The 18,619-nt window shown below is 38.5% G+C and overlaps 1 non-coding gene across 1 annotated transcript; it reads left to right on the top strand.

Moving 5' to 3' along the window:
- The first annotated feature begins 6,876 nt into the window (after positions 1-6,876).
- trnam-cau (transfer RNA methionine (anticodon CAU)) lies at positions 6,877-6,948 on the top strand. The gene has a single exon. It is a non-coding gene; the product is annotated as a tRNA-Met (tRNA).
- Positions 6,949-18,619: the final 11,671 nt, after the last annotated feature.

The raw sequence follows: 18,619 nt of genomic DNA, 5'->3' as shown, positions 1-18,619 counted from the left end.
GGCATTGTATTGATCTTCAGAATAATATTTACAGTCAACAGTATTATTTGCAAAAAACATGTTATCTGGGTCACAGTATGGGTCATGTTCATCCAGGTTGCTGGTTGGGAGTTCATTTAGTTCCAAAGTCTCTACATGATTTAATCTATTGTCTTTAATAGTGGATACTGCTCCCTCTCCTCTGTGCTTCAGCTCTGATTCCCTGGACTCTCACTGCAGAGGCCACCACATTCCCCCACTGTAGAGGTGGCAGTCACTGCTCTGCTTTGAGCATCCAAGCTGCATATCACACATGGATGTAATAAAACACATGTTAGATCTGTTACTGTGCTCCCAGAGAAGGAGGGAGATATTCTTTTTACTGGTTTATATGATGGCTTTCATCATTTTGCTGCCATGTGAAAGCTTTAGGCTGTTTTCTCTTAATGCCTTATGTCCAGCACTTCAAACGGCCTGCAGGTGTGAAACATGGCGTATCAACAAAGTTGCCAACTTGAGTTGCATATACAACCATTTCTGCTGCTGCAGATGTATCTGGGTAATATCCAAGAGGCAGGCTGGTGTATAAAAGAAAATGAAACCTCTTACAAGATCAGTCATTGTGACATTCTTTTTGTTGGATAACGTCCAGTGATTTGAACCTTTTGTAATTCAGTCTATTGGAAACATTTGTGAAACAAATGATGGCAAGAAATTTGACTTTCAAGCAGTTCAGAGGCCTTGAGGCTAAAGATAATAAAAGTCAAGTTCAGCAGGCAAACAGGGAGTGGTGTTGTTCAGCCTTTATGTGGTGGAAGAGCCAAACTGAGGCCAGGTGGTCATACATGTGCTGAGGGAGGTGATGACTAATACAGTCAGTAACAGTAACCAGGAGTGAAGCAAAAGCAGATAAAAACTAAATAAAATGCAGAAGGGACTGAGCAAACCAAATGAAACGGGAAACAAACTGACTGATGTGCAAAAGTAAACTAATTCAAGATGAAACAGAACAAAATCAACACGAAAACTAAAACATATAACGTAACAACTGGCAAAATATGGAAAAATAACAGTCCCCCTCCTTATAGATGTCTTCCTCCCAATGCATGTGTGCAGCAGCTTACTCAAGGACAGCAGAGAAGCTCTGACCCTGCAACAACAACCACTTATTCTCGAGGTTTTTCCACAACTAAAGGTCTGATCGGGCCTCATCCAAAACCTGGGACAGTGGTGGCTTGTTGAAGTAAGTGGTAGTGAACCTGCACCTTCTGATGCTGCATCAATAAAGACAGAGAGCACTTTTACATTGATGTGCAAGTCCTAGGTTAGCATCAACTGTGTCTCCTTGTCATGTCAACAATGCGGGTCAGTGGCTTTGATTTGATGTCAAAGCTGCTCATGTTGCTGCTGCTCTGTGTTTGTGCCGGCCGATGATGAAGTTCTCATTCCTCTGACTCCTGCAGGTGAATCTGGGTCCTCCTTCATCTAAGAGCCACTTAAATTTAGATCACTAACTGCATCACTAGAATTATCAGAGCTATTCTGGTTACTCGTTTCACTGATGTTCCGATTAAATTTTTGCACATGAAGGACCGCAGCAGCAGCTCAGCATATGCAAATAGTTATTCAGGGGAAGCTCGCATACAATCAAGTCCACGCGGAGCAACAAACTGTGGGGTAGATGATCATCAGCAGAGAGCCACACATGCACCTTCTGATAGTTTTTACATGTTCATACCCCACCAAAGCCACTTCCCTGCAGAAAGAGACAGTTCTTTACATTTCACCACCACCACTCAAACACAACTCACTGAGGCAGAATATTGCTCCTAAGCTGAATAAAATCCTCTCTGTGTCACTCTGGAAGGACACAGCTGGCTCCAGTTCCAGCACTGGGAGAAGTTTGCTGCTGATGGTTTGATGTGAGAGCTGATAGAAGAGTCATGGACAGTTAGAGATAGTCATCTCCCCTCTGAGCTTTGCTCTGGCTCTCATGTTCCCCACACAGAGAGGTTTTAGTGTCCTCACACTGATCCATGCTGCTGAATTCACATCAGCTCACACACACTTTCTACCTTCATCTGCACATCAGCTGCAGCACGGTGACGCCCCTCACTATATTTGAGATTAGTTAAAGCTGTTCTCTTCATCTTGGACCCTTTGGTGCTGTAACCAGAGATTATTGGTGGTTAAACACATGGTTTAGAACCCTTCCCTTTTTATCATAATTATATTAATTATGTTGATTTCTCAGAAAGGTGATAAAGTTAAACTGTAGAGTCTGAGGCAGAGGAAGCTGCTGGAGTTCTACCATCAGCCCAGTAGATGGAGGCATGGAGCTGCAGCCCAGCACACACAGCATGATTCTGAGGATGATGAAGCAGCAGCTCCTGGAAGCTTCAGTCACTTCAACATTTTGAACTCTTACGCTCTTAGTTTTTAGAAGATTTATTTAACAGGAAATGCAAACAATGAGAGATGTTAGATACGGTCCCTGACCTCCAGGGGGGGAGCTCTCTTCATGAGACACCTTTTCTTACTCTTTCCTGTGTTTCAGGCCTACCTTGCTGCCACAGGTGTTTGGTGTTACAGCTCGTCAGCTGCTCCATAAAGAGCTTCACCTTAAATGTGCCAAGCCCCTGAAACAATTAAAGCTGTAGTGGTGTTTGATCAGTGTGGAGGTCCAGATTTACATCCAATTCATATAACAAAAGCAATTGAGAAAGAGATAGGAACAATTAATCATGCTAGATTCCTGGGTAATGGCAGACTGCTTATATTTGCAGCATCTTAAGTGCAGTGAAAAAAAATGTTAAGCAAAGAAAAGTTAAATGGTATCAAGATTACAACCCATATACCAGGTACAACATCAAAATCAAGAGGGGTGATTTCAGGAATACCGATATCTGTTTCTATTGATGAAATTAAAAGGAGGTGAGATTATGGATGCAAAAAGGCTGACTAAAGGAAAAGAGAAAGTTGAGAGCTTGTCGATACTACTTTACTTTAAGATGGAAAAGCCTTCTAAAGTTCAAATGGGATATATGAGTTATCAAGTGAGAGAATACATACCACCCCCATTAAGATGCTTTAAATGCCAAAGATTTGGGCATGTTGCGGCACAATGCAGAGGCAAGACTCCATGTGCTAAATGTGGAGGGGAGCATGACTATGGTAAATGTGGGGAAATAGCTGAATTAAAATGCTGTAATTGTGGAGGAAAGCATAGAGCAGCATATGGGGACTGTGAAAAGCAAAAAGAGGCTAGAGAAGCTCAGAAATATAAAGTTACACATCAAATGTTATATGCAGAATCACTTAAAAAAGTGAACAATGACAGAGCCAGTCACAGGTCTGCCCTTCCAATGGAAAAAAACAGAAATAGGGTTGATGCTAAAACTCCAGACAGAAGGGTGAATGACAGAGGTCATGACCATGAAAGAATACAGCAAGCAAGCATTCTGACTGCCATCTCAGAAGTTAATGAATATAAGGCAAAAACATCAGAAGATACAATGCTTACAAGCAGCCAATAATTACCTGCGGATCATTACAATGGCTGATAAAGTACATGAATGTAAATACCAACCATGATGGAATTCATATTGGTTACATGGATTATGTTTTTTTCTATTCTACAGTGGAATGCACGTAGTTTAATTGCAAAGAATTCAAAAGATATGTAAAGGAGTTACCAATTAAGCCAGATATCATTTGCATTCAAGAAACATGGTTAAAGCCACAACTAGAATTTGTCTTAAAAGGATATAATAATATAATATATAACAGAGAGATTGACAGAGAAGGGGGATGTTTGACATTTATCAAAGAAGGAATATCATACAGCCCAATAAAGGTATCTGAAGGATATGAATGTGTTGTAACTGAGATAGTTAATAAAGAGGATAAAGGTAACTTGATAATTATCAACTATTATAACCCATGCTAATTATTAACAAATGAACTAATGAAGAATATTTGAAGGAAAAGAGGGTGGTGATTTTAATGCCCATAATTCGCTATGGGGAAGTAAAAATACAGATTCAAATGGTGAAATTATAGAAGAAATGATCAGTGATAGAATGCTGGTATGTTTAAATAATGGTTCTGGCACACGTATAAATATATATAGAAATGAAACATCATGTATAGACTTAACTTTAGTGGATAGGAAAATAGCTAATAGATGTGAATGGGAAGTGGACCATAATACAAGTATTGGTAGTGATCACTTTCCTATTTTATGCAAGATAGAAACAAATGTATATGTACAACCAAATTATATAAATCACAGATGGTGCTTTCAGAAAGCTGACTGGGATAAATATATGGAATGTTGCAATGAAGAGATAAATGACTCATGCTCAAATTTGTACGAGACAATAGATAAAATGAATGAATCCTTAAGCAACATGATTTTAAGTGTAGCAAGTCAAAATATACCAATCAGTAAAAGCCAAAACAAGAGAAGAAATGTACCATGGTGGAATGAAAAATGCACAGATGCGGTAACAGACAGAAATAAAGCATTTAAGAAACTGCGTAAAACTTTAACTATGGATAATCTAGTAGATTATCAAAGGAAAAAGGCTATAACAAGGAAGGTAATTAAAGAAACCAAGAAAGAAGCTTGGAGACAATTTTGCTCAACGATTGGAAGAGAAACAACTTTGGACAGGATGTGGATGATGGTAAAGAAAATGACAGGTAAATATAAACCAGCTCAAATTCCAGTGTTAATTGATGGAGGAAATAAAGCTATATCAGATGCTGATAAAGCAAATATGTTGGGTGAAAAGTTTGCTGAAATTCATAAAGGAAATCACCTAGATGAAAGGTTCAAAAAGAGGAAATTTTGAAAGAAAATGGAAATATTTCAAGTGCCAAACAAGAGTCAAATAATATACTCGATGCAGAATTTACTCTGTCAGAGCTTAAAATGGCCCTAAATACTACTGCATACTCATCACCAGGACCTGACCATTTATGCTATGTTATGTTTAGGAAGCTACCTGATGGATTATTGGTTAAGATTTTAGAGCTATTCAATAATGTATGGAAAAAGGGAAAATTACCAAAGATATGGAAAATGGCAAATGTTCTTCCTTTCTCTAAGCCAGGAAAAGATCCAAGCAATCCAGGGAATTACAGGCCTATAGCGTTGACGTCACATTTAGGAAAATTAATGGAGAAATTAATTGTGGCTAGATTAAATTATTTCTTGGAGAAGAAATGTTTTCTTAAAGATTATCAAACCGGATTCAGAAAGGGTAAATCTACGACAGATGCTTTGGTGAAGTTGTGTAATGAAGTGGAGAAAACACTGATGATGAAGGAGATAATGGTGGCAGTGTTTTTGGATATAGAAAAGGCATATGATACTTTGTGGAGGGAAGGGCTACTGATTAAATTGGATAGAATGGGGATTAGAGGGAAAATGTATAATTTCATACTGGACTTTCTTTCACAACGTACTTTTAGAGTTAGAGTGGGCTCAGAACAATCTAAAGAATTTACAGTAGAGAGTGGAATCCCTCAGGAAGTGTTATCAGTCCCATTTAATTTAATTTAATTTAATGATTAACGACATATTTATTAAATTAGGAAAAGGAAGTGAAGGACTATTATATGCAGATGATGCAGTAATATGGAAAAGAGGCAGAAATTTCCCATATATAATAACAATCATGCAAAAGAAAATCCAAATTTTGGAACAATGGGGAGTTGATTGGGGATTTAAATTTTCTATTGAAAAAACAAATGTTATGTATTTTACAAGAAAGAAAATGACTGAAAACTACCAGATGTTTATGTATAATCAAGCTCTGAAAAGAGTCATGAAATTTAGATATCTAGGAGTATGGATGGAGGAAAAATTTACGTGGAAAGATCATGTGCATCACATGGAAACTAAATGTAAAAGAGTCTTGAATTTGATGAGAATGATTACTGGACATAACTGGGGTGCAGATAAGCAGTCTTTAATTCATATTTATATTGCATTAATAAGATTGTTATAAATTGGCTTTATTCTTAGACTTTATGTATTCATATTCTGTAGTTCACTAGATAATCTATGTTCCTAGTTTGTACATTTACACTCTGCTCATACAAACACAATGTATGTCCAACACTTTAAGATGACGTAGCGGGATAAAATAACTGGCTCAGATAAAGCGTCTCTTAGGACAGATAGGTCTGGTGCAGTAGATGCACGCCTGAAACAACAACACACACACACACACACACATCGCTTATCACATCCAAAGAACATGGCAAAGGCGGTGGATGGCCTGCTCACATCATGAGTAAATGTTCAATGATACGTTGTCAAGTGTAGGTACAACCTCTGAGATAAAGGTGAACATAAATATGAAATGTTTCCGGATCTCGGGACTTGGGCGGACGGATTTCATGCGAGAACTCTGTCTCTCCAAGTCCAGCGCTGATACTTGACTTGTGACCTCTAATAAATACTTTGTTTAACTTAAGACTGCTCCAACTGGTTCTCGGGCTTCCAATAAAAGAATTGGGCTAACAGCACTTAAATAAAGCTGATTCTGATATAAATATTTCTGACATCTGCACATTAATCTGCACACTAATAAAAGATGATTTAACATTCAGCAACATCACAACTGACACTTGACCAACTGTGAAACCCTTTCTACACACTCTTAATTCAAACTAGTTTGGTGTGCTCATGAGTGTTCTCCAAAGTCCACTTTTCTGATATAAGTAAGAAAAAAGAATTATTGTGTCAAAAGACTGAAATCGTTCAATGAATTAGAGGATTGTGTACCCAATTTCTTTTTATTGTGTATGTTAGTTTGAATTGTCACATAGATAAGGCACCTAGCCAGGAATTTGTGGGTGTGTGCAACTACTGAAATGTGAAGCAGAGTGGCGCAGCGGAAGCGTGCTGGGCCCATAACCCAGAGGTCGATGGATCGAAACCATCCTCTGCTATGTACACATTTTCAAATCAAACTCAACATCTCTCATTAAAAAAAACTGACGTTTGTTCCACGAAGCTGGATTAGCGAAACGCCTGTTTTTTCTCGATAGTTCTGCCTAATCTAAGAGAGAGTTCCGTTCCACGAACGTGGTTTATTTGAATGCCCGCTGAGTAACCATGGTAATTTATGCCGCTGAACTAGCCTGATCCCGGGCAGGCTAAAGTTGAAGCTTAGCTTAGCTGCGTCTCAAAGAATGTCCGACCGGCTGAAACAGACTCCCGAAAGAAATGTCCACCTTGAATTCTGCGCTCATGTCTTGTATTAAAAACGAAACAAAAACTGTGGTTATCATATCACCACTTTCACTGTCTCGAAAAATCAATCAGTCGGTGCCAGTGCAACTAAAGAATTTTTATTTAGGTAGTGCAGTTTCTCCCCCGTTATGTCCAAGTAACATAAAAGTCCATAGGACTGAGGTATATTTGTCTAAGTAGCAAGACCATTTCCCTAACTTGTTTGTGCCTATAAATTCAGATATCAGACATCAATTTTAGGCAATATCTCTTTTGTCCACCAGATGGCAACATTGAACTAGTTAAAAGTGTCAAACTAGGGAAGTTACATTGTGAAACCTTCAAAGCACAACATTTGCCAGTTAATAATTTGCCAATCAGTTAATATTACACCTTAACCATTATTTATTTATTTTCCTCATATTGTTCCAGGATTTTATGAAATAAGTAAAATAATAATAAAAACACATAAGCTCTTAATGATAAGATTCATTCAATTTTCATTCTAAAGAATGTAATTAAAATGACAGCATATAAATCCAAGTCAAGTGTTTATAGAATAGAAGAATACTTTATTTATCCCCCAATGGGGGAAATTCAAATTCGTCAAGTAGCTCAACATTTTTTAAATATTTACAATGATTGAATTAACAACAATAATAATACTACTACTAACTAAATAATAATAAATGGCTAAATGGCAAATTAAACAAATAAATAAAAATCAATCAATTTGAGAAGAACTCAGCAGTCACTGTTATAAAGCCTTATGGCTGTGGGAACAAAGGACCTCCTGAACCTCTCAGTCCTGCAGCGCAGGGAGATGAGCCTCTCACTGCAGCTGCTCCTCTGTCCTGTCGTGATGCTGTGGAGAGGATGTTTATTATTCTCCATTACAGAATCTAACTTCCTGTAGCCTTCTGCCTCTTCTCCTCACACAGGTCCTCACACAGGTGAATCGGCAAAAGCAGTCCCCGATTACCCACTTCCGTTGTGGCTCTTTTTATTTGCAGCGTCTCTTTTATTTGCAGTGTCAGCGTTTCTTTTCTTTGCCGCTGCGTTTCTTTTATTTGCAGTAGAGTTTGTTTTTGTTTGCAGCGTTACTTTTATTAGCAGCAATGGCGGGTCCCGGCCACCGTACAAACGCTTTACCGTACGACGCAATGTAGACGCGCACTCGATTTTCAAGTGTAGATCGCGCGACCGTGCCTCTCTGAAGCGCAGATGGCGTGACCGCAGTACTCCTGCTGGTGTAGCTCTTAAGGTCGCTGAGGCACGCAAACCCCCTGACCACAATAAGGTGGCAGCCGGACTGCGAGCTCGCGGAGGAGAAGCAGTCCTGCTCCGCACGTCCGCGTTTCATGCTCGCCGTTGCTAGGCAACGTCACGCGCTTTGAAGATCTGCTTGCTCTGACGTAACAAAGGCTCTGACGCATCTGTGACGTAGGTTTCTTTCTAAAGACATCTGTGACATATAGTCTCATTTCAGTTGTTGGTCTGTCCACCGAACACAGAAGTATTGATCAGTTTGCAAACTTTGACTACTGAACAGGAAAATAATTATTATCACTTTAACTGAATCTGGAAACATGTTAGGATTGTTTGCTTGTGCTTCTCACCGGATTGCAAGAGGTCTCGGACTTTTCAATCCCCATCCACCCGTACCGATCCTCAACCCTGAAGTTGCACGACTCATAAAGCGGTATCAGGACAATGCTTCTTCCACAGGAACAGAAGGTCTGTTTAAAGTCAAACAGCCGGAGAATCAGTGTAATTTCAGTAAGGTTTATGACTATGCACAGAAAGGTTATTTTTCCATCAGCGTACCTGAGGAAGAAAGAATCACTGAATCAGAGGACACAGAGACACCAAAGCCCCCTAAAGGAGGAGCTGTTTCACCTACAGTTCAAACTAAAGTTCCAGCTGCTGAGGATGACTCTCCCTCAACCAGTGGCCACAATTTAACCGCCAAACAAACAGTTCCAGAAGTCCAGCATGGAGAACGTTGGGATGTTCTTGCAGGTGTTGATACGATGAGAGACCCAGCAGCCGATGCAAGGAATGAGGATGCTTTGTCCAGAAGCAGCTTGGCTCTGCATGAAGATCAGAATTGTTGGATCATCAGAAAGTCCCACCAGTTCTGCAGCAATATCAAAGCTGCGATTGACAGCACCAGAAGAAGAGTGAAGCTTTGGACGAACCGAGCCTGCACAAGAACTGCATCTGGTGTGGAGAGGATAGGACAAACACTTGTTTTGCTTTTCGTGATAATCCATAATGTGTCTCCAGAGATAACTATGGTTTTGCTTCTAGGTTGGCTGATGTTACTCAGTCGTCTTTTCAGAGGCCTTTTCGCTGCTTTTCATAGGATTCAAAGAATGATTTGCAATATTTTTTACTGAACCCAGAGATGATCTTGCAGCTCCAAGAACCTGATATCAACCTGCTTATGTTTCTTAGTCACCATAGTTTCATGGAGCTTCTTTAGACACACATTTGACAGAACTCTTAGAAACATTTTCAGCTGCTTTCATCCAGTCCAGCTCTGACTTTGACGCAGCTGTGACTGAGAACTGCAGCTTTCCACAAGACGACTAAAAGAGACTTTATTCACTAAATTCACGAGACAAAACATTTTCCCTCCCACGGCTGCTCCTGTGGGGGTGAAAGTTCTGCTTCCATCCCCACAGAATAATGCTTTCAATCTAACTCAGGAAAAGTCATGAAAACATACAGAAACACCCAGATATATTTAAAATTTGACCTCTTTTTAAAAAAATGCTTTGAATCTAACTCTGATTATAAATGTTGTGAGGACCAGGCGTCCACTAAACATATAAGAAGAGTTAAGAATTCAGGAAAAGTCATGAAAACATACAGAAACAACCAGATATCTTTAAAATTTTACCTCTTTTTAAAAAAAATGCTTTGAATCTAACTCTGATTATAAATGTTGAGAGGACCAGGCGTCCACTAAACATAGAAGAAGAGTTAAGAATTCAGGAAAAGTCATGAAAACATACAGAAACAACCAGATATCTTTAAAATTTTACCTCCTTTTTAAAAAAAAATTTAATTGTTATTCTATAATTAGATGTGAACATATAATTTACAATAAAAAAATATATATATATATATAAATAAGAAATGTATTTGTCCATATGTTTAATTAATATTTCAATCGTAAAAACCTGTCGTCAGTTTGTGATCTGATGTGTGATGAGATTACCAGTTTATTTTCTTACAAATAAAATTGAATTGAACAAAGAAACAATCCCTCTTCCTGAAGGATTAATATACAACAAATAAAATCATTTATTTATACTAATCCATTTAAATCTGAAAATCTTGATTTAAATCTTCACTTCAGACATTTGAATAAAGAAATGATTAAAATTGTCTTCTCTGACCAACTTAATTATATATAAAAGTCAAGTTTCCCATCATGTTCCATTAGCTTGGGCGGCCGTGGCTCAGTGGTTAGAGTCGGTCATCCAATAACCAGAAGGTTGGCAGGTTTGGTTCCCACTCTCGCCACTTAAAAACATTGGTGGAACTGAAAGCTGGAGGGGTGGCAGTCCATCTCCTTGTCACAGCCAAAGTGCCCTTGAGCAAGGCACCGTACCCCCATGCTCCCCGGGCGCTGCGAACAGCTGCCCACCGCTCCAGGTTGGCATCTGTCTCTATGAGTGTGTGAGCCTGTGCATGTGTGTGTCAGCAGGTGCCAGCCTGGATGGGTTAAAAGCAGAGGACAAATTTCATGTGTATGCACAACAAATAAATCTGATCTTAATCTTAGCTTCCTTTTAATGACACGTTTTAATGGTTTGGGAACTGTGGATACTGATTGTTGCACTTTTTCCCAGTAAGTAGCTGTGCTAACCTTAGCTAACTACGTTTGGGAATTTTCTTTCATGTTTTTTTTTTGTCTGTGGGTCTCATTCTTTGGTCAATTTTTCCCGAGGCGCCTGCCAGAGGGACGCAGTTCAAAGAGACTGTGTGCGGGGCGAGAGGTGTCTTCCATGATGCTCCCTGTCCTCTTTCCAGCTCTGGAGCAGTACAGATCCTGGATAGAGAGCAGAGCGGCTCCGATAATGTGCTCTGCAGTCCTTACAGTATACGCTGCAGATCCTAATCTCTAAAAATGATGATAAATTATGTTGAAAAAGAGTATGAAGCCAGATTTTGGGAGTGATAACTGGCAGATTGTGTTCGAATGCTGAAAAGAAATCCAAAACCATGCAATATCATACCAAACTAGAAATTTCAAATCATTAGCTGTTTTACATGCTAAAGGACAGTCTTTGAGTTAGGATTCAATTCAATTCAAACAAGAAAGAATGCCTTTCTATTCCCAAATAGAAAAAGATAACATTACAGTGATTGCTTTTCCACAATTTACATATTACCTTTACATGTGACTATGTGTCCCAGCAGGAAGCTGAGGACTTCTGTCCTGTGAATAGTTTTATCAGCTGTATAAATAAATATATATGATTTAATGTTCAACTCTTCATACCAAATTATATGTGTAACTATTAAAAAGATTGATTAATAAAAAAAAATGACCCTGTTCTACACATTTGAGAAGAGCTAATGTTTGAATGCTGTTTTTTCTTTTGAAATGAGTTTAACCTTCGTCTTGTGTTAGGGTCAGCACCGACCCGTTTTTAGGTTTTAAATGCATAGAATAACCATATAAATTTGTTTATTGCATCAAGGCTTTATGACTTTGTCAGGAACCTCTATTTCAACAAAATAAAACAAAAAAAATTGTTTTCACCAAATTATAAAATGCTCCAGTTGAAATTAAGACCTTTTTGTTGTTAGTGTCGGTTTCGACCCAGTTATAAAAATAAGATTATAAAGCAATAATTAGAGCCAAAACTTAAATCACAAGTTCACTGTTAGCCAATTTCACTGTTAGCCAACACACTGACAGCCAGCTCCTCTCCCAATCATGTGAGCTTTAGGGGATTCTCATTTTGCCTTGTTTTAGGGTTAGGGTTAGGGTTATCCTAACCCATTTTTTTTTTATTGAAATTGAGGGGTATACTGACAAAAACAAGGCCCAGGGGCCCACACCAAAAATATTAAAACCAATATTTTTATGGATAAGGAAGTCTAACAAGGTAACCAAGAGATAAGAAACAAATTGGATGATAGATATGGCGTAAGAAATCGGTCAAAAAGAAACGTGCATCCGTGCAAGTAATCCGCGCATATTTAGGAAATGTGTGCGTCTTTGGTTGTAGTTGAGCATAAAATAAATATGTGCAATCTCTAAAAATGAGTCCATCTGTGTTTAGAATGGGTTGTGTTTTGATATTTGTAATTCGATCACCCCATCAGCGCGGCCAGTGATACTAGAACATATTTTGACTTTGACCACAGTGCGGACTCTATATTACTCTATATTTACTATACTATACTATACTATACTAGTAAATATTTACTGGATTGCGTTTGTGATTTAAAGCATGACACAGCAAGGGGCTTCAGCAGCGGATGAACCTGTAAGTTAAAGATATTTTCCCATTATTTTTTGTGTATGAAATGCGCTGTGAATAAACTCGGCACGTTTATCTAGGTGGGTGGGGTAGTTCATGGTGGTAACCACTTAAATCCTACATAAGAGGGGAGATTGTGACAAGTAATGGTAGGATTAAGTTGACAAGCGCATGCGAAATCAAATGTATAGGCTATCCTAATAAACTACGATTGCTGAACAGGAGGACGACGTACAGCTTTAAGTTTATTCACAGCGCATTTCATACACAAAAAATAATGGGAAAATATCTTTAACTTACAGGTTCATCCGCTGCTGAAGCCCCTTGTTGTGTCATGCTTTAAATCACAAACGCAATCCAGTAAATATTTACTAGTATAGTATAGTATAGTAAATATAGAGTAATATAGAGTCTGCACTGTGGTCAAAGTCAAAATATGTTCTAGTATCACCGGCCGCGCTGATGGGGTGATCGAATTTTCTTCTGCTGGTGATGCCTGTGACGTGATGACGTCAGCGATGACGTATTTTTGTCGCCTTTCCTGCACTTGAGAAATTCGTATTCGTAACTTTTGAATTCGTAACTTTTTGATTCGTAATTTTTCGATTCGTGTATGTATTTTTTGATGTCGTAACTTTTCGATTCATATTTTGACAAATATCAAAACACAACCCATTCTAAACACAGATGGACTCATTTTTAGAGATTGCACATATTTATTTTATGCTCAACTACAACCAAAGACGAACACATTTTCCAAATATGCGCGGATTACTTGCACGGATGCACGTTTCTTTTTGACCGATTTCTTACCCCATAGATAGATCATTGTTTTTGGTGTATTTTACAACTAAATTAAAACACGGGTCAAAACCGACCCGTTAACATAAGAGATGGTAACAGGGAACTAACACAAGACTAAGGTTAAACCTGACTTCAGCATACTTTGCCTTTAAGCTGAAGGTGGGAAGTGTTTATTTCAGAGGTTTTTGGTCATTTGAATATGAGTGACTATGAACTTTTTAAAAATCTTCTAAGTGGAAACTTTAGAAAAGAGTGCAGACTTTGACATTTCTCTAACCTGATATTTTTCCTGTTGGAAGTATGTTGTTCCACTTTTCTGGGTTTCTGAGAGTGTTTTCTTCATGTTGGGATGCAACAAGTCCTCAGCAGAAGTCAGAATCTTCTAGAACTGGTGGAGTGAAATGTGAAGACAAAAAGTTGTGTAGACTGATGGTGTTTATGTTTGTTTTTAAATGATGCTGCGATGATGCTTCTGAGGAGGGAACCATGGCGATCATGGAATTCCTCTGGGCTGTGGCCAGAAAGCTAAGAATCCTCTCACGGAACTGCAAACTTAACCTGAAAGTCCTGCAGCTCAGAATCATAGGCTACGTGCCCACGACAACGCTCTGAAGCATAAACGCAGATGTCCGTTTTTTTCCTCCACAATTTATCTGCGTTCTCACAAGCGTCTTGGGGTGGATATCTGTCTACCCATGGGAACAGGGAAAACGTATAAAACTCGCAGTTTGCCGATGTAGTATGCACACCCCGGACGTAGGTGGCAGTAGCAACAATACCTTGTTGTTATATGAGTTATATATTAATAAATATGAGAAATGCCTGTTTTGTGGCTACTTCCTCCGCGTCAGTTGGAAGAAAATGGCGAAGCGCGGCAGCAACAATGGTACGCCTTCAAACTTTGTTTGGACAGATGATGAGGTCCAGTTGCTCCTGAACACGACACTGAACTACAAAGCCAGGAAGGCAGTGGATAATGTGGATTGGGAGAGTGTCCAAAATAAATATAGTGAGATATGGGAGTCGTTAATGGAGAACTACCCATTTAACGTGTGCAAAAAACGCACTTCTGCGTTTTGAACTGTTCCTACGGCGACGAGAGGTTGGATCGTTTTCAAGATCTCCACTCTGGAGGGCGTTTGCGTTTTCTCCGTTTTGAACTCCTAAAAACGCCGTCGCCGTGTGCACGATAGGCACATCTGTCGAAATGTTCTGCGTTTATCTGTCGTTACCGTTGTCGTGGGCACGTAGCCATAGTTTAAGAGTAATTATTGAGCCTGAATATCACAGCACCTCTGAGCAAAGAAAGATAAAAAAAACTCATCTTATGAGGAAGTGGGGCTGACCCCGTTGTTGGGCAGGACACCTGCTTTTCAAGACTGTGATAGCTGATCACAGGAAAAACCCACACACAGTCACATGTGAAAGTGCTCCTAAATATGACAGATTTTAAGCCTTTACTTTGAAATAACTGGCCTCTCTGTACCATGATCACTTACAGAAGCACATACAAGTAGTGTTCATTTTACTTGTGGTCTTGTTCACATGTAAACACAACACATTAGGATGGAACTTTGTCACTTCCTGTTTAGGTTTAGCCTATAACGCAGGGTTGGGACTTTAAAAATCTAGACTTCTTAACGAGGGTTAGGAAATGATCATGGTTAGGGGTCAAATGTAATCTTTTGATAGGGAGTTGGTACCTTATTTGGATAAAGGACAGTCTTTGAGTTAGGATTCAATTCAATTCAAACAAGAAAGAATGCCTTTCTAATCCCAAATTGAAAAAAGATTACATTACAGTGATTGCTTTTCCACAATTTACATATTACCTTTACATGTGACTATGTGTCCCAGCAGGAAGCTGAGGACTTCTGTCCTGTGAATAGTTTTATCAGCTGTATAAATAAATATATATGATTTAATGTTCAACTCTTCATACAAATTTCTGTGTAACTTTATAAAAGATTTATAAGAAAAAATGACCCTGTTCTACACTTAGTCCAATTTGAGAAGAGCTAATGTTTGAATGATGCTGCGAAGCTGAGGACTTCTGTCCTGTGAATAGTTTTATCAGCTGTATAAATAAATAAATATGATTTAATGTTCAACTCTTCATACCAATTTCTATGTGTAACTATAAAAAAGATTGATTTATAAAAAAAATGACCCTGTTCTACACTTAGTCCAATTTGAGAAGAGCTAATGTTTGGATGCTGTTTTTTCTTTTGAAATGAGTTTAAACCTGACTTCAGCATACTTTGCCTTTGAGCTGAAGGTGGGAAGTGTTTATTTCAGAGGTTTTTGGTCATTTGAATATGAGTGACTATGAACTTTTTAAAAATCTTCTCAGTGGAAACTTTAGAAAAGAGTGCAGACTTTGACATTTCTCAAACCTGATATTTTTCCTGTTGGAAGTATGTTGTTCCACTTTTCTGGGTTTCTGAGAGTGTTTTCTTCATGTTGGGATGCAACAAGTCCTCAGCAGAAGTTAGAATCTTCCAGAACTGGTGGAGTTAAATGTGAAGACAAAAAGTTGTGTAGACTGATGGTGTTTATGTTTGTTTTTAAATGATGCTGCGATGATGCTTCTGAGGAGGGAACCATGGCGATCATGGAATTCCTCTGGGCTGTGGCCAGAAAGCTAAGAATCCTCTCACGGAACTGCAAACTTAACCTGAAAGTCCTGCAGCTCGGAATCATAGTTTAAGAGTAATTATTGAGCCTGAATATCACAGCACCTCTGAGCAAAGAAAGATAAAAAAAAAGTCATCTTATGAGGAAGTGGGGCTGACCCCGTTGTTGGGCAGGACACCTGCTTTTCAAGACTGTGATAGCTGATCAAAGGAAAAACCCACACAGTCACATGTGAAAGTGCTCCTAAATATGACAGATTTTAAGCCTTTACTTTGAAATAACTGGCCTCTCTGTTCCATAATCACTTACAGAAACACATACAAGTAGTGTTCATTTTACTTGTGGTCTTGTTCACATGTAAACACAACACATTAGGATGGAACTTTGTCACTTCCTGTTTAGGTTTAGCCAATAACGCAGGGTTGGGACTTTAAAAATCCAGATTTCTTAGCGAGGGTTAGGAAATGATCATGGTTAGGGGTCAAATGTAATCTTTTGACAGGGAGTTGGTACCTTATATGGATAAAGGACAGTCTTTGAGTTAGGATTCAATTCAATTCAAACAAGAAAGAATGCCTTTCTAATCCCAAATTGAAAAAGATAACGTTACAGTGATTGCTTTTCCACAATTTACATATTACCTTTACATGTGACTATGTGTCCCAGCAGGAAGCTGAGGACTTCTGTCCTGTGAATAGTTTTATCAGCTGTATAAATATATATATATGATTTAATGTTCAACTCTTCATACAAATTTCTATGTGTAACTATAAAAAAGATTTATAAAAAAAAAAATGACCCTGTTCTACACTTAGTCCAATTTGAGAATAGCTAATGTTTGGATGATGTTTTTTCTTTTGAAATGAGTTTAAACCTGACTTCAGCATACTTTGCCTTTAAGCTGAAGGTGGGAAGTGTTTATTTCAGAGGTTTTTGGTCATTTGAATATGAGTGACTATGAACTTTTTAAAAATCTTCTCAGTGGAAACTTTAGAAAAGAGAGCAGACTTTGACATTTCTCTAACCTGATGTTTTTCCTGTTGGAAGTATGTTGTTCCACTTTTCTGGGTTTCTGAGAGTGTTTTCTTCATGTTGGGATGCAACAAGTCCTCAGCAGAAGTTAGAATCTTCTACAACTGGTGGAGTGAAATGTGAAGAAAAAAAGTTGTGTAGACTGACGGTGTTTATGTTTGTTTTTAAATGATGCTGCGATGATGCTTCTGAGGAGGGAACCATGGCGATCATGGAATTCCTCTGGGCTGTGGCCAGAAAGCTAAGAATCCTCTCACGGAACTGCAAGTGTAACCCATAGTTACTAAACTGTCACGTTTTATTGTGGCGGGTCGGACTGAGGGTGCGCGCCTTTAAATGCCGGGTCGGAGGTGAGCTGATTGCTTGTTCCACAGCTGTTGCTGTCACTGCTGTCTCTGTGACAAGTGTTGGTGTTCCTTAAATTCCTTAAATCAGCGCTATTCATGCATCTGCTGAAAACAACTCAGCCGACAGTGTTTTCTTTTCTTTTTTTCCGATAACCACTTGACGGTGAGTCATCTGTTACATTTGTTTGTTTTAAGAAGTAATCATATTGAACGCCCATGCAACATTTTGGTGATTGGATGCTAATTAGCATTGCTAGCGTGATGTTATGTTTGTGGGGACTTGTTTGAAATTCATTTGATGTTTTATCATAAGGAAATGAAATTGATTGTTTATGGAATATTTTGTTGATATGCATTTACTGACCGTAGTCATTAAATGTATATCATAAAGACTTGGAAGTGCACTTAACTGGATTCATTTTACTAATTTTGATAGCCTTATTGAAATAAAATGAAACGATTATCATGGTGATAAGCTTTTTTGTTGATTAACCATGATTACTTAATTTATGATTTATTGTTTGAGCAGTCAAACTATTTAATGCTAATTGTCCTTTTGTTTTGACCTGGCTTAGGTCAGGTTTTTGTATATGTATGTCGAGTTCCGACCCACCCAGGATGGCGAGCTACTGGATCACCGCAACAGGGTGGTAGGAAGTATCAGACACCAAGTTCCTTCTATGGACCTGTTGCCTTTGAATTATCGGATTTATTGCCTTGGATTATTATTGATGAACTATTAATTCATTTCGTCTACAATTGGACCAAGAAAAAGTGAAACTCTTGGGTGTCGTCAGAGGTTGTAATTATTTATTTCTCATATGTTTATCCAACTGTTATTATTGTATATCTTTCTAGAAAATATACAAATGATATTTGGATCCTGATTATTTTAATACAAGTACTAAAAGGTATTTTCAGTCTCTGAGTGATTTATTGACACACACTGGCTCCGTAGTCAAACCTACCTCTGATTGCTTTATTTTAGCATTTGCCGCAGTACCGTGCCTAGCCGACTCAGCATTACACAAACTTAACCTGAAAGTCCTGCAGCTCGG

The sequence above is a fragment of the Odontesthes bonariensis genome, chromosome 8 (genome assembly GCF_027942865.1).
Source record: "Odontesthes bonariensis isolate fOdoBon6 chromosome 8, fOdoBon6.hap1, whole genome shotgun sequence".
Taxonomy (NCBI): Eukaryota; Metazoa; Chordata; class Actinopteri; order Atheriniformes; family Atherinopsidae; genus Odontesthes; species Odontesthes bonariensis.
This window is presented reverse-complemented; position numbering and strand designations above follow the sequence as displayed.